At 41.2% G+C, this 13,369-nt stretch overlaps 1 protein-coding gene across 1 annotated transcript in view; it reads right to left on the reverse strand.

The window, feature by feature from the left end:
* Positions 1 to 9,786, reverse strand: part of SLC39A10 (solute carrier family 39 member 10) — a 93,858-nt gene extending 84,072 nt beyond the window's left edge. Inside the window, exon 1 of the mRNA XM_069781864.1 lies at positions 9,767 to 9,786. The gene's annotated coding sequence lies outside the window, so the exon portion shown is untranslated. The remainder of the gene's footprint in view (positions 1 to 9,766) is intronic.
* Between the last annotated feature and the right edge of the window lie 3,583 nt (positions 9,787 to 13,369).

Raw genomic sequence — 13,369 nt, forward strand, 5'->3', positions numbered from 1 at the left:
TTCCCCTTAAGTGACAGTCCCTAATCCCTACAACTTCCAAAATGTTAATTGGGGCATTTAGAGCATTGGCAGGGTACATTAGTTAGCTGTTACAAAAAGCTGGTTTAAAATTACTTTGTTAGCAGCACAGAACAATTCTGTTAAAAAAAACAGAAGACATACTCTTACCCTCAGACCCACACCCTTAGCTTCTCCTACTCTACTTCTCATGTTTCTTGTGCCACACCATGCTTACTGGGAGAAGACCCTGCAGCTTTTCTCAAATCTTACCAGGATCAGCATGGGTAACTCCTAACATATCCATGTGCAACTTCTCTAGCACTAGCTATAGGAACTCTCTTCCCTGCCCATACAACAGCTGTCATAAAACTTTGGTGAACTTCACTGCCAGTAAAAACTGTCCTGTCAAATTTGGTTGAAAGTGGCCAACATCTCCAAAGCCATCAGGGGAAAATGAGAAAGTATAATCCTACAAACCTTGGTTATTTAAGGTCCTTAACTTTGCATTCTAATGCAGCTTGCAAAAGCTATAGCAGAGATTATGTTCATTCTGCACACCTGTTAGAAATACTGAAATTATTTGGCAGATGGTTAAGTTTCCTCTGTCTCTTTGATTTCCCCATACAAGAACTTGAAAGCATGACAGGAAATCCAAAAACACTTGCTACCTTCTCTGCAAAAGCCATTTTTACCTGGCTTCCTTTTACACTTCTGCTAACACTCTGCTAAGCTTTCTCTGAACTATCATTATTAAGAAGCTTTCCAGTAAGAACAGTGTATTGTTCAAACATTTTTCCTTAACTCCCACTCATTTCTCAGAAGAAAAACCCAACCCCCAAAACCGAGTAGCCCTTCCAGTACCTCATGAAGTCAGAATATATGCCTAGGCAGATGGGAAGGAAGAATGTTAGGGCTGCTTCATACTTATGTTGAAGGCACAGTTATATTTTTAAAGCAAACTGTATCATCAAAATCTTTGTTTGCTTCAAGTAATTTGGTGGTTTAAATACCCTTTGTTTTATATGTTGTCACCTATACAGGCAGAGTTCATCCTAGGTCTCAGCAAAGAATGATATCAAGCAGAGAGAAGTGCTTTTCCAGAGATGCTGTCTGGCCACCCAGCCTTGGCATTTTGCACTGGTTGTTAGCTAGTCTGTCTGTGGGCTTCTACATGCTCTCGGTCATCTTGACCCATTAGAAAAACCCACTTGAGGCTGATGTGATTTGGCTCATGAAGATTTGCAGCGTTCACACTTCATGCTTCAGCATGGTCTCAGGCAGAGTTCTGGGATTTCACCAAAGGGGAGGAAGCCTAAGTACACCCAAAATGAAGGCTGAAAAGATGTATTTCAACAACAAACATGGAAGAGATAAGGTTGTTTCCCGAGTGGCTGCCCTTGTCTTTAACCACTGCTGAAGAAGCACAACTTTCAGCTGAAAGGCAGAGGCTGCAGCATCTGCTGCTTGCCATGGAGACAGTTTGATGTGCTCCAATCCAGTTCACCTGTGGTCACAGCTGAGCTGTTTGATTGCTGTGCTGCCAGACCAGGGCACAGGCAGCTGGCACACACTGCAGCCCTGGGGGCAGCGATTCATAGCTGGAACCTGACTGCACATGAGTGATCCTCAACCTTTGGTTTATGTGTCTCATGTGAGAGGCGCTGTGTCCCATGTGCTAGGCATTCATGTGCAGCCAGGCTCCAGTCCAACTGCTCACTCTAGCCAGCAGTGAGCAGTTCAGAGGCTTGTCAGAAGGAGTATTTTAAAAAGCTTTTCACTCATTCCTCAGCATGCATGCAGACTTGTGTCCTCAGTATCAGAGCTCAGCACGGTGCACAGTTTGTTAGTGGACCTGTGAACTATTGAGTCCCACAGTTTAGCCTAGTTTTAAACAAGCTAGGCAAGTCATGCAGCAGTGCTAGAAAGTTCGTGTGGCCCAGATATGCAAGTAGTTACTCTTCTATGTCATCCAACATTTCGGACATGGTTTTGTAGCTGGTTTATTCTGGCTTACGTAATTAAAAATATGCAACATATTAAGATGGTGCAGAGCAAGAAAAAACAAGAAATTTTTGTGGTCTTTCCCTATTGTTTTCCAGTGAGTTTCTCCCATTTTGTATCATGACAAAAAACCCAGTCAATACAGTGCTTTAGCCATGCGCCATGATATGGCTCATCAAATGTTCCCAGCATTGTAGGTGCTGTGTGGCTATCTATACCCACTAAACAAAGAGTCATTTTGATTATGTGTGGATAGCCATATGCTGTATACCCACTCTTCATTCAACGTTTGCTGTACACAATTTAATTCATCTGTACATTACCTGGCACCAATTTCAAAGACAACTTTTTACCCAAGGCATGTCTATCAAACCTTCTCAAATGGAGAAAAATATGTTAAAGGAAAAAAAATCATGTAGTTTTCAGGAAGATGTTATAAAAACCTATGTGTAAGAACTGTAGACAACTCACAAGATCTTTAGTTTGACCTATCAAATGGTTTACCTGTGCTCTAGAATACTCGGAAAACAGGTAAAAATCTTGCAAATGCTAAGTTTAGTCTCTGCTTACAGAAGCATTTTGTGCTATAGTTATTGTTTATAAATATACTGTTCTTCTTTCTTTCAAATTCGTCATTGCCAGTGAAACTTTTCTCATACTGAGAGCAAGCCACATCTGAGAGGTTGTTTTGTTTTGCCATGCCTAAGACCTTGAGATTAATTGCATAATGCTTGGTATGGGCAAAAGTAAACCACAGAAACCTGGCAACAGCATTTGAGTCACTGATGCTCTTTTTCAAGCTATGTATTACTGCCAAGTAGCCCCCAAATTAGCACAGATTAAAAAGAAATCATAAATCAAAGCTAACATTTAGGGAAGTACACTGACATTTCTGTTTGCATAATGGATCAAAACCAGAGCAGCTCCAGCTGAACTGTGCTGAAGCTTACTGTGAATAAGCAATGCTCATCAATGGAAACGTCCAAGGAAGACAGACCAGGGCAGTACTGGTTTGCAAGATTAAAGTTACTAGCATAGTGCGACTGATCCTGTAAAACACTCAAGCTACTTCATGCACATGGAATTTTATGGTTTAGCTGAAAGGGAAAGTGGGTAAAGCAATTCTCTAGCAAGTTTGCAGGGCTAGACTTTTACACTGATAAAGGGAAAGGGTTGTAGCAGCTTTATTCAAAAAGTGCCTAAGTAAAGGAGGGAAGGAATCCATAGGTTGTAATCAAAATTTAAATATTTGTCTTGAGTACGACAGATGTCTTACAGAGAATACAATTAGTTTTTCCCAGTTTTCCTAGTCCTTTCATGAAAACCAATCAAGCTGCGTTTGAAGTCAATCATGACAATACAGTAATCCCTGTGCCCTAAATTGCCTTAGGTTGCCAACCTAAGCTGTATTTTATTTCTGGCTTACTGTAAGTTTAATGTGTACAGCCAGAATCCACGCTTTGGATTTGCTTCTTTTTAGTCCTTGTGGCACCATTTTCCTCTCTCCTTCAGAGTTACACAGGAGACAGCTGTCTATCATTTTCTTTTGAAGAAAACCCAAAACTACACAGCGCTATATGAAACCATGCCTCTTCATGCTGTTTAGTCCATGCCTGACAACACCCATTTTAGGCTTGCTCTTCAAACCTGCTGTTTCCATGCAAAATGGGTTTGCCTTTCTCCATATCCCCAAATATTTCCTGCCCTCTCCTCAGGTGTTGATGTTAGGAACATGTATAATCCCAGTCATCCACTAATTTCTTACAGATTTCCCTTTGCCTTACAAAGGCAGCTGCCCAGTCAGCAGCACCATCAACACCAGGCATTGCCCTGTTCTGGCAGCCTGTCCTGATTTTGTGCACCTTCCTGATGATGCCTCACTACTGGGAGACCTGTTTTAGCAGCAGGATTTTTTCCTTCAGACATCTAAGAAATTCTCTTAGTTAAAAAGCACTGCTATATTTCATCTCATTTTCTTAAGGACTAAACAGAGCACAAAACCTCAATGGAAGATATACTGTGCCTGTCTGGTAACTGTGCTGCCACTTCCTGATCTTCAAGACTCCTGCCAAAGCAGTATTGCTGTGATTGTAGCCAGCTGCTTGACTAGCCAAGAACAACCTCATTACAGGAAGCATCCAGATCATCTTCCACCATCACAGAAAGCTATTCCCTCCCCTGAAGGCCTTACAGCACAAGAAGTGCAAAGTATGCAATGCTCAGATCTCCTAAGCCTGCTGCCCTTCCTGTCTCAAGGTGTAGACTGATTCAAGTTGATGATTTCCAGATTCATATTTTTTTCAGCATGACTTCTTGGCCTTTTAGGTCACAGCACTACTTTCACTTGCAGGGATTTTGTTTGTGTGAAGATACATTCCTGATGTCTGCTATCAGCAATCTTTCAGCTGGTACCCCACCGTGCACTGCTTTGTTCCAGGGTGGGCTTACCTCTGTACTCACCAACACACTGCACTTATCTTAGAGAGATATTACCTCCTCATTTAAGTGCTGGCCATTCACATTACAGAATGCATATTCCCTATAGTACATGTCCTGGTGTGATGTCTCCTATAGAGTTTCTGAGCTTGCTTGCTCAGTTTGGTGAGCTACTTATTCTATCTGCTCTGGAGAAGAGTCACAGGATTACAATGACCAACAAGATACATACAGTGCCTGCAGCACCAAGTCAAGACTGAGGATCTCCAACAGAAGCTTTTGAAGGAACTGAAGGATTTTGGCAGACTTCCACTGTCCACTTGTCCTATGACAAGAACTGTTTCATGCAGTAACCTGACTTCAAGCACAAATAGCTTTTTAAAGAGGCTTTGTTGAAGTGTAAAATCCTCAGAACATTTTGGTAGAGATCAGTAAATAGCAATCTTAGTTACAATCAACTCCAGCTCAATTCTCTCTTAGCAGCACTGAGTCTTAAAAGCAAATATTACAAAAAATAAGCTGAGAAGTGAGATCTACGTACTTCTCGGTCAGGTGCTAGGACCACCACAGTTGTCAGGTGAGCAGTGATATGAATAAAAAAATTAATAATCCTGAAACAGACAATATCTAGACAGACATTAGACAACCTGGTGAGTATGAAATATTCCTGACCCATACATACCCTGGAATCTGACCAGCAGATTTGCCTGGTTAATGAAGAACTATACAAAGCAACAGAAAACCTATATACAAACTGCTGTTATCTGTCAGGTCGCAAAACACGGACAATGTAGGGAAAAAATAGAAGAATCAGATTCCACATTCTCCTGTTTCTGGGAGACATCCTGTGAGGTATTACAGAAAAATCTACCACAGCTAAAAACATACCTTTAAATATCTAAGGAGAATGCTGCCTGGTTCATCTGGCCAGCATTCTGTGCTTGTTCACAGTGATAAACAGTGATAAACAAGGTGACCACCTCCACTATTATAACTTGCACACCTTATTTTAGGGACAAAGCATGTCTGATAGAGCATAAAATTGCTCTAAGGTACAACTTTCTGTTCCTCCTTTCAAACAAAGGAGAATATCCATCTCAGATCTAGTCTTGGGGAACAGGGGAGAGGAAAGCTTCCAAACTGCCTTTGATAATATTTTTTCTTTTCTGTTTGTTATTTCAAATGCTCATTTTGCATTCTGGATCAAAGATAAACAGACTCACAGTGAGCAGAAAGGTACAATAAAAATGAAGTGTGAGCCATAGTGGATGTTACCACCTGCATAATCACCCAGTGAAACTAGTCTCATATGTTTTTTATACACTCATATATTTTGAGGGTGTTGTTTGTATAAAGTTATGCTATTATTCAATCACACTATGAACAACCCTATCAGCATTAGATAAGATACTTCACGTATTAAAAACTTTTAATCAAAAGCTACTTTAACTTTTCTTGATGCTCAGATCCTACAAGAGAAATCTGACCTTGATCTTCTGTTTACAGAACAAACCCATTGCATTAAGTATACAACAAAGAACAGTACAGATCCCATAAAGTCATTGGCCTGAACTAGTAAATAATTTAGTTTTCTACTGGATTTCTGAAAGGAGAATTATGGTACTTGCACACACCTATTAAAAGGATGAGGCTGAAGAAATTAAACGACCTACACATGATGCCTCTAGCTGTTGTGCAGTTTTCTTGCAGTATGCTTTAAAAGGCCATTGACTCTGTCCACTTTTTTCCAGATGCAGGGAAATACCTACCTTTGAGACTGTGCCAATCTAAGCTGCAGAGTTAGTCATAGACCATAATGGCTTAAAATTTTGAAGAACTCCAAGATGAGAGCACCGAGCTCATGTTCGGGCTGGAACTGTGGCCCTGGTTGTTTCAAGTCCAAGGAAAACCTAAAGCCTGACTCAGTTCTTACATAATGTTGTAAAAAGTTTCTAAGAGTCTCCCTTTTAATCCTTTAGCAAGAAGTGCTTCTTATCCCAGACTTATGGGGCATAACTGGGCAGCACAAGAGAGTCATGCCAACTGACAGTGCTTAAAGAGGGCAGGGCTCCAGTTTTTCATCAAGAAAAAGCTTTTAAATTAACAAGTCCCCTTCTGCTGCAACTGGCAAGCTGAGCCTGAAATGTATCTCCCCACCCCTCCCTCTGCAGCATTCAGCATGTAACATTACAGAGAAAATAAAAAATGGAGCAACTTCAAAGAGGTTGCTTTTTTTTCTTTTTTTTAAAAAATTTAAATTAAGACACCAACTTTTGAAGCTGTTTTAACAGTAACCATCAGGAACCAATACCAACAAAGGGCTTTAAGGTGATTTTACATTTTATTCTTGCTGGAGGTATGCAATAGGGAATCTCCGTGGCAGTCAAAGTTTGTGGAGATTTAGACAACCCATTTCCCTTATCTAATGATTTCAGGCAGAACTGCAAACTTTCTAAGGTTTTAAACTGACAACCACCAAGACAGTCAACATGAGACTGAAAGACAGCTCATGCTTGGAACGCGGTGACTCTTTAAGTCAGTTCATGAAACAAAGTTTTACAGCTTTTAAATTACTGAAGTATAGAGAGCATCTTCAAGATGTAGGCATTTCAAACCTCTGTCTTTGGTGGGAGCTACAGCAGAGGGACTCAGTGGGTCTTCTTTACTGAAGCAGATGCTGCTTTGGACCCTGGGGAAATTGCCAGACAAAACAGAACAGCACACAGCTAGCTTGCCTTAATCATCTCGTTTACAACTGTCTGTCTTGGTGAAGTTACTGTTAACAAGCTGTAAAGAGGACAGAACAAGGTTCTTTCCAGTGGTGCCCAGTGACAGGATAATGGCCACAAATAAAAAAATAGGAAATGAAATCTGAACACAAGAGAACACTTTTTTTTTTTTTTTTCTTTTTTCTCCCTTTTAATGCGAGTGTGGTCAAACAGTGGAACAGGTTGCCCAGAAAAGTTATGGAGTTTCCATCTTTGGAGATAACTCAAAAGCCATCCAGACATGGTCCTGGGCAACCTGTTCTAGCTGACCTTGCTTGTGCGCTGCTGAAGCTAGAATGTAGATCCCCAGCACTAGGCTGCAATTAGTGGAATTGTGCTTATTTACATTGCTTGAAAACTGGTGTCTTACACTGAAATAATGTGGGGTTTTTTTTTGGTGGAACTTTCAGAAGTTTCAGTAGGTTTTCACATCTATACACATGAGCAATGCTGATGTCCCAAAGTGTTGTCTTAAAGAATATTTGATCTATACCCTGATTAAACAGACCTCCCATAGATTTATCCAAAACTTGTTAGGAGATCTTCAAGGCTGTCTTAATGTCTGGTAGTTTGCCTGAATTCTACACCTAACCAAGGTGCATATTCAGACTTTTCTGGGGCAGTATTGACATGACTGGAAAGCTCTGACTGCTACTACAAGTTGGCTACCACAATGCAGAACAGCAGCAGCTGGCAAAGTGGCCTTTTATAAAATCACCTAATTGAAGCTCTGTCAAAATTAACATGCACCCTTTATTTGTTGTAGCAAGAATAAGAAACCACTTCCTTCTTCAATAAGGTGGGTTTCATCTGACTTTCCTGGGGCTCCAGTATATCTGCGTGTATTGGTCTTGCAAACAACACAGAACAGATCATTCTGACATTTGTGAGATAAAGACGTTATGGACTATAAGTACACCTTGAGGAAGTCTGGAGTTCAACATACATTTTAGAATTCACATCTTGTATGAGGACTCAAGTAAAGCATGTAATCCCACTTACAGGTCTAGACTGATCTGTCAGCAGTACTGTTCTTACCCATCTGCAAAGAGAGAGCAAAGTAAGTTCTTGACTTTCTAGTGTCAAGAGGGAGAGGATGGAAGTGAGGCGGGAAATGGACAGAGAAACAGAAAGAGACTCATTACAGAGGGAGGAATTACACATCAAATTAGCCTCTTTTCAAGAAACACAGCCTATAAGCATGGCTGTACATCTACGCAGTTTAGCAGCCCATCGATACACTGTGACACTGTGCTTATGCTGTCTGAGAACTGGTTCCATTGTTTTGCTTCATCAGATACCTCAAACAAGGAAAGCACTGAGTAAAGCCCAGGATCTGTTACTTCAGAACAGATTTTCCCTTCTCCTAAAGCAAGCACTGGGGAAAAACAAATTGAACCCATACCTCATAGTGGTGGATGTGCCACACATTTTATGTGACTACATAAAGAAGATAGGCCAGGAGTAAATTTTCAGAACAGGATGCCCAAGAAAAATCAATATCCCAGTAACGGCTAGTATCAAGAAAGATTTCTCAAGATTACCCCATTGTTCAGATAAAAGTACATGCCTTTTAACTATATGTACTTAAGGATGCACTTTTGAGCAACACAAGACTTCAAAGTTTTCACTGTACTGTAAACTTCATTTGCAGGAGATGCAAAGGAGCAAAAGCTACTAGAAATAAATGCAACAACAAGCACTAAGATTTTCAAGGTGTCCCTTTTCCTATAATGATTAGAGTCAAAACGACAGTTAAAAAAAAACAAACACCCCCCCCCCCCCCCTCAATCCCCGCACCACAAAAAAGTCAACCTTCTGAGACTGAAACAGAAGCCACCTGCCCCTGGAGCCTATCTGTTGTTTCTGCAGGTGGCTAAACTGGACATTGCCTTAGTTCTGTTTCCAGTTAGCTGATATTTTTAGGGCCTTCTCACCTCTTGCCTCATATTTGCTGAAAAGAATATGCAGCTGCAGTAACAGCTTATTATTTAAGTCTCCCAAAGTCCCTCAAACCCTGACATAAAAAAATTTAATATGTTGAGTTCTGTTCTATACAGTCATTTTGAGTTTATTACAAACCATCTTTCATGGTTTATATATAACTACATTAATAATATATAGCAAGCAAATAAAATAATTCTTTATATGTTCTGCTTAGATCTAATAACTTTCCACTTGACTCAAGGACCAATCCTTAAATAACACCTGCTTGTGCATAGGAATAAGACTTCTTCAAAACACAGACAAAGCAAGGGCCCAAACCCGTCATTACAGCTGAGTACAGTTTCTATTACCGTGGGTAGTCCCATTACACCACTGGTGAGGTTTTGCGCAACAGCCTTCCAGAACAAAGGCAGACAATGAATCAAAGTAGAAAAGATCCTCTCTAACAGGCTTAGAACTTTAACAGCAAAACCCAAATCGTTGTCTTCAAACTGCATCTCATATATTCATGCAGCACACAGCCCGTGCTCAGTCTCTAGCACACTGCAGAAGAGCTCAGCATAACCTCTTCCTCGGCCATCGCTCAAAAAGAAGAGGAATGCAAACACACTTACCTGAATATCCGTGGGCTACATAGATACTAGCACAGGCTGGATCCCCTTTATACAGCAGGCTTTCCAGTGCTCCCTGTTCCCAATGTTCAAGTAAAGAAGAACTCTTTATGCTACTGCACTGATAAAAATCATCTCAGAGGGGCCCAGAGCTGCCCTCATAGCTCATAAATTATATAGCTTTACTCTGCTTGGCACAGGCTTGAACCCTGTTATAATTTAGGTTAAAAGACAACACAAAGTTTCTGCCTTTTCAGAGCCCTTCGGCAGTTTTGCTGCTGAACCACACGGTCTGGTCAGGCCTCTACAGGTGTTCTTAATTAGGAGAGAATCCACGTAAGGTACTAGCCTTAAAGATATATCTTTTAAGCACAAGCCTTCAAAACTCAGCCATATCATACCACCATCTTCACTGAGTTATGCTTACAAAGAGCACAGATAAAATAGTGTTTAATCAGAACTGCTGTTTCCCTTTGCAAGCAAAAGATCATGAAATAGCTATCCCGCAGTATGAAAGCATTGAGTTATCTCATCCTAATGTGAGTGCCTAGTTGATTCACTTTCCTGCCTTTGACTTGCTTTGACACTTAGATTTAAAAAGTACTTCTGTCCTTAGAGGCAAGTGTAGTGTATAAAAACCAGCACAGACACTTGTTGCAGAATTTGATTATCTTTGGGAACAAAATCAGCTGGCCTCTTATTCACATTTTCAAGAGAAGACTGAATGACTTTAAAAGTAAAGACTTCAGAGAGACAGTGTGAAATCATGCACAGAAATAAATATACAGCTGTGGCCTGGATGATCATTAAGGGCATATAGCTTGTGAGGATGGATGGAAATAACATCCTTCATTTTGAAAGAGTCAGAGGAAAAAAACCACACAAACAATTCAGCCACACAGTGCCATGAAATATATTAGACCCTTTCTTAATACTGGATAAAATGAGACAGGCTTACAAAAGTATTGTCACTGACATACTCCAAAGGGTTCTTCAGGGCAAGTGCCCTGTCTTTCCAAGCACCAAACTTCCAGTGCAGTCTAGCAGGGAGTCTACCACATGAAGCAACTAGCAGGACTGAGACTATAGAGATCTGTCTTGTCAAAGGTTATAAAATGCTGTCAGTGGAGCATTTTCCTGTTCCCCGAATTAGGAACAGCAGAGCTGTTCTGTGGCTGAACTGCTTGGACCTTAACTTCTGTTTGTCACAGGAGTAAGGATCATTTATAACTTCTGGAAGTTCCCTACCAGGTTCTCTGCAGTGAGACTGTGCTCCTGGAGGTTCCTGCCTTGAACCACTCTGAAGCTGTTGCACTGTTTCAGGACTCTTCAGATCACTAACTCCGGAACAAAAACTTCAGAAAGATTTCAGGACTGAAGGGGCCAGGGCAGCATTCCACCTGTGCAAAAGCAGCGTAAGGTTGGTATAAATGGCTCTAGGCCTATGCTACTGTATTTGGGGTGCCATTTTAGTACCTAGAGCATTCCTGAAAGTTGAGGGATAACATAAGGCAGCCTTTGTCCTCCCTAAGTATTGGACTATGCCATCTAAATGACAATTTTGGGAGGCACAAAGGAAGATGGAATATTCATGCTGCTCCATTTGAACCTAATTTAGATGTTATTCTGAACCATGTCCTGTAACAGCCCCCACCCTCCACCAGTGTTTATAGACAGCCTGAGAACTTTAGACTCTGCATTTGGGCTTCTCCTCAAGATGTCTAAAGTACGTGAATAATTTTATAGAATCAACATGTGAGCTGTGAGGAAATTTGGATCACCTGATAAAGTCCCAAAATACAGTTATGCAATTTCTGTAGCATAGATCAGCAGACCTAAACATGAAGTGCAATCATAGGGAAAGTCTTCCTAGAGACAATCTCTGGGTTAGATTTTGATCTGATTGATCTTATGCTAATATAAGTTAGTTTTCAGATTAACTTAAGAAGGGTGGTTTTAATGTCTTGGTATTCCCACTCATACTTGACTATTTTCAGAACTACCCTGACTACATTTTCATTGATTACAGGGACCAAACATGAGTCTGCATATCCTTGATACTAGATGTACAGCAGCTGTTTTTCAGGACCTCAACTCCACATTGCTATAACAGCAGCCTGAAATGAAGCTGTCCAGAACTCTCCTCTGCCATGCAGCACATGATGCTAAGTTCTTCTCCAGGAGGGGGTATGTTCTCTTCCTGATACTGGCCTGTGGATGTTGTAAGAGAGAATATATGGAATATATGATGAGCAGCATGCCCATCAAACTATGCTGCAACAGGTGGATTTTTAGCAGCAGGTATTCAAGCTTGCCTACAGGATGAATTTGACCATGAGTATACAGTCACAATGTGGGTTCAAGGGAGGTTTGGGTCTCAGGATGAACTGGTGCATATCTCAGTTGGTGTCCCATACATGTCAGTACTATAACATAATAATATTTTGATTCAGTAGGTGTTGTTTCTGAGGGCTTCTAAATATTTGCTGAACCTTCTTCACTATCTTTTATTTCAGAAGCCTTCAGTGTTCCCAGCCTCCAGTTTATACCCAGTAGGATCTAAATATTGATTTTGTAAGTTTGTAAGAAAACACTGAGGCAAAAGGATTTTTGGGAGACACCGATTTCAAACTTCACATTTGTGCCATTTCCTCCTAACCTGATACAAAAAATAATCAATCACACTCTGCTTTCACTCAGGTTCTTGTAAGTGGAACTTTTCTGGGTTTATACAGATGTAACTGAGGACAGAACTGAGTTCAAGGCATTGCCATGCAAAATTAAATGATATTTTGTCATATTAGTTCAGTTGCTTCAACTTGCCCATTGGCACCTCATTCAGAGGAGAACAGATAGCATACTGTCATGGTTTAACCCCAGCCAGCAACTAAGCCCCACACAGCCACTCACTCACTCCCCCCTGGCGGGATGGGGAAGAGGAGTAAAAGTGAGAAAACTCATGAGTTGAGATAAAGACAGTTTAACAGGTAAAGCAAAAGCTGTGCACGCAAGCAAAGCACAACAAGGAATTCATTCACCACTTCCCATCGGCAGGCAGGTGTTCAGCCACCTCCAGGAAAGCAGGGCTCCATCATGCATAATGGTTACTTGGGAAGACAAATACCATCATTCTGAATGTCCCCCCTTCCCTCCTCTTCCCCCAGCTTTATATGCTGAGCATGACACCATATGGTCTGGAATATGCCTCTGGTCAGTTGGGGTCAGCTGTCCCAGCCGTGTCCCCTCCCAACTTCTTGTGCACCCCCGGCCTCCTCGCTGGTGGGGTGGGGTGAGAAGCAGAAAAGACCTTGGCTCTGTGTGAGCACTGCTCATCAATAACGAAAAAACCCCTGTGTTATCAACACTGTTTTCAGCACAAATCCATACACAGCCCCATACTAGCTACTATGAAGAAAATTAACTCTATCCCAGCCAAAACCAGCACAGAAACCTACTATAGCCTTCATGGATATTTCTAGGTGGAGGAGATCTGGGGAGAGTCAGGAGAGAAGATGGCTAAATAGGTACAATGAGTATAGTGTTCCAGTCCACCTTCAGGGCTACTCTGAGCCTTGCACAGCTCTGAGAAGATGGTAGGATTACTTT

Source organism: Haliaeetus albicilla, chromosome 4 (genome assembly GCF_947461875.1).
Source record: "Haliaeetus albicilla chromosome 4, bHalAlb1.1, whole genome shotgun sequence".
In the NCBI taxonomy this organism is placed as follows: Eukaryota; Metazoa; Chordata; class Aves; order Accipitriformes; family Accipitridae; genus Haliaeetus; species Haliaeetus albicilla.